Genomic DNA, 3588 nt, shown 5'->3' on the forward strand with positions numbered 1-3588 from the left:
TGTGTGTGTGTGTATATGTGTGTGTGTATATGTGTGTGTGTGTGTGTGTATATGTGTATATGTGTGTGTGTATATGTGTGTGTGTGTGTGTGTGTATATATATATATAATGTGTGTTTGTGTGTGTATATATGTGTGTGTGTGTGTGTATATGTGTGTGTGTATATGTGTGTGTGTGTGTGTATGTGTGTGTGTGTATACGTATATATATATATATATATACATGTGTATATATATATATAATGTGTGTTTGTGTGTGTATATATGTGTGTGTGTGTGTGTATATGTGTGTGTGTATATGTGTGTGTGTGTGTGTATGTGTGTGTGTGTATACGTATATATATATATATATATACATGTGTATATATATATATAATGTGTGTTTGTGTGTGTATATATGTGTGTGTGTGTGTGTATATGTGTGTGTGTATATGTGTGTGTGTGTGTGTATGTGTGTGTGTGTATACGTATATATATATATATATATACATGTGTATATATATATATAATGTGTGTTTGTGTGTGTATATATGTGTGTGTGTGTGTGTATATGTGTGTGTGTATATGTGTGTGTGTGTGTGTATGTGTGTGTGTGTGTGTGTGTGTATATATAGTGTGTGTGTGTGTATATGTATATATGTGTGTGTGTGTGTGTGTGTATATATATGTATGTATGTATGTATATGTACGTGTGTCTGTATATACAGACATGTGTGTATGTATAATACGTGTGTGTGTGTGTGTGTGTATTTATTTATCTCGAAAAGAGAAGAGTCTTTTTGTAGAAGCTTTATTTGTGGTTATGTTCTGCTCCCTCAAATAAAAGTCAATGTTGCTTTACATCTAAATTGTATATTAGCTGTTACTGTAACTTAATGATCAATAGCACACTATCTTGAGTTCCTGAGATCTCCAGTATCTTCATTGTACTTAACTACAAATGTGCTTTGCTTCAACATTTGGCAATCAGCACATTCCTTTTCCACTTACCTTTACTTTAGTAAATAGATTTCTGCAAATGATGTGAATGTTAATAAAATGTTCCCATTCTTACTAAAAATATGGATACGTTACTGGTTGTGTTGAGCTGTGTATTATTGGATAGTATTTTGTTTTTTATTTCAATTAAAAGCCTCTCTCTGATAAATATATTTTTAACTTATGAGAACTTCTGGAATATTTTACAAAAAATTGGAACACCTAAATTAGTGCATTAAGATCTCTCTCTCAATCTGAAAACCAATATCAATTTCTTCCAATTTTTACTCTGTTCTGCATACACAATTTTCTATTACAACTAATTAGTTCTAGTACCTTTTCAAAAAAAAAAAAAAAAAAATCTCACCTTCCTGCACAGAGATTCACATATAGCCGGCAAATGAATCTGAGAAGGAAAAGCAAATCAAATTATGCATTTGATGATCTAGCTTATGGCGCTCTAAAAATTAAATATAGGAAAATAATAACTTACTTAATTACCCACTCTTTGATATGTTTCAAAACCTACGTTTTTAAGGTTAAGGGTGTTTCAGATGTTTCTAAATTCCCCATGAACTTTCTCTTCACATAGTTTCTGAATAAATGGTTTTGGGTGCAAGATCATCAACGTTTATGTCAGGTTTAACAAATTGCTTTACAGTGTTGCCAGAGAGGTGCCAGATTAATTTCAGAGAGCAATCAATCAGTAATTTTAGTCACTCCTGTCTTTATCTGGGGTTACCACGACAGCAAGGTCAGCAATTAGGGGCACTATTAGATTGTTATGTCTGGGCTGTTTGCTTCTCACACTAGATGGTGGCTGAAGTCCGTGTACAAGGAGTAAGCTGAACATAAGCCACTTCGAGGGCACTTCAACTAGGTATATACCAGATGTACTGTGTGAAAGAATCCCCTTCCAGCCTTTTCTCTTAGGTTTTTTCCCCCTCCTTTCTCTTTCTTTGTCTTTTCACATGTTTGTCAACCTGGTTGACTTGGCAACCAGGTTGCTGCATACATGACCACACAACATCGGGGCTAGGCTCAAGCCCATGTCACACCAGCAGGTAACTGTGATGTTTTTCAAATTGATTGGCTGGCATCAAATAGCACCTGTCCCTGACTGGCTGCAGCTGGTGGGGTCATGAGGGCTATTTAAGAGGGGCTCTCCAGGAAGGAGGGGGGACATTTTAAAATTGCATAGGAGTGTGGTTTCTGCAGTGCTCTCTCTTGTACTCAGGATGCAAAAGTGAGTAACTTACCAAAAACCTAACTAGAAGCTCAGTTTAATGTACTCTAGTCATGTTTCAAAAGGCTGACAAGCCACTTACAGGTTGGTTGTCTTTCTATATTTTGTTACTGGTATTCCTTCCCCACCCTATCCCTCTGGGATCAATAAATCTATCTGTTTTAGAACCTGAAACCATGTGTTACTGACAGCAAATTAGGCTGTAACTATCTGGGTTCTTAAAAGCAATGCAAAAACTAGTAACTTTTTGAATGGAAGACATTCAGGGGCATGCCAAGTTATTACAGGAAAGTATGCTGGCACAATGGGTGGTATTTTTTCCTCCATGTCCCTACTATCAAATGCCTTGGCGTGGAGCTATGAGACTCCTTGGTGCTGGGACTGAGGTTTTCAGAAGAGACATGAAAGTGTCTTGAGTCTCTCTCTTAATTACATATGTTCTTTATAAATGTTTAGGATGATAACTGCGTTAACCCTGCCAAATTCCAGCTTCGTTATAATTATATTTTACCTATTTAACTCATACCACTGTGTTGTCAGTTGGATAAAATATTGTTCTTTTTCTTTCCTATATTAACAGCTACATTTGAATAGTAGGCTGTGAAAGTGACAGCCATGTATAACTTGAGAGTGCATTGGGATTCTATGGGATGGAAGGTATTATGTACAGTTTTGTTGTATTCTTGTTTCAGGAAATTCAGAGGGAATCATTAAATGTGAGCTATTAATTCTAATGTAATTATTTAAAAAATTGGTCAGTTCAACAGGACATTGCATGAACCTCCACAAGACCCTTGCTTTATAGATTTCATAGACATTAGGGGCTGGAAGGGACCTCATGAGATCATTGGGTCCAGCCCCGCCACCATAGGCAGGGAGGCAGCCGCACCATAGGCAGGAAGTCAGCTGGGATCAAGTGACCCCCAGCAAGAAATAAATCCAGCTGGTTTTTTTTGAAGGAGTCCAGAGTAGGTGCTTGCACCACCTCTGGGGGAAGTTTTTTGTTCCGGATCCTGGATGCACACACCATAAAGAACTGTTTTCTTATATCCAGTCTAAGAAATGTCCTAAATTTTATTCTTCTCTGCTCAGGGGTGATGCATAGGGGGTGCACACAGATGCACATGCACCCCCTACATAAAGGCACTGCCAATACTGTTGGCGATGCCTGTGGGCAGTTGCCACTCACCACCCTGCCGCCAACACAGTTGATGGTGTCTGTGGACAGTCAGTGAACTCTGCTGGCTGCTGGTGCCTGCAGGTGGTCACCGACCCCTGGGTGGTGCTTCCCCCCCCGCCAGCATCTGTGGGAGCTCCCCACTCATTGCCACGGGGCTCCCACTGCTGCTGCCATGCTTCTGCCAC

At 38.7% G+C, this 3588-nt stretch overlaps 1 long non-coding RNA gene across 1 annotated transcript in view; it reads left to right on the forward strand.

Annotated features, from left to right (window-relative positions):
• The first annotated feature begins 2162 nt into the window (after positions 1-2162).
• The window catches only part of LOC112551851, a 19170-nt gene continuing 17744 nt past the window's right edge, over positions 2163-3588 (forward strand). Inside the window, exon 1 of the long non-coding RNA XR_003096166.1 lies at positions 2163-2223. This is a non-coding gene — a long non-coding RNA (uncharacterized LOC112551851). The remainder of the gene's footprint in view (positions 2224-3588) is intronic.

This window comes from Alligator sinensis, unplaced genomic scaffold (assembly GCF_000455745.1).
Source record: "Alligator sinensis unplaced genomic scaffold, ASM45574v1 scaffold263_1, whole genome shotgun sequence".
Lineage (NCBI taxonomy): Eukaryota > Metazoa > Chordata > Crocodylia > Alligatoridae > Alligator > Alligator sinensis.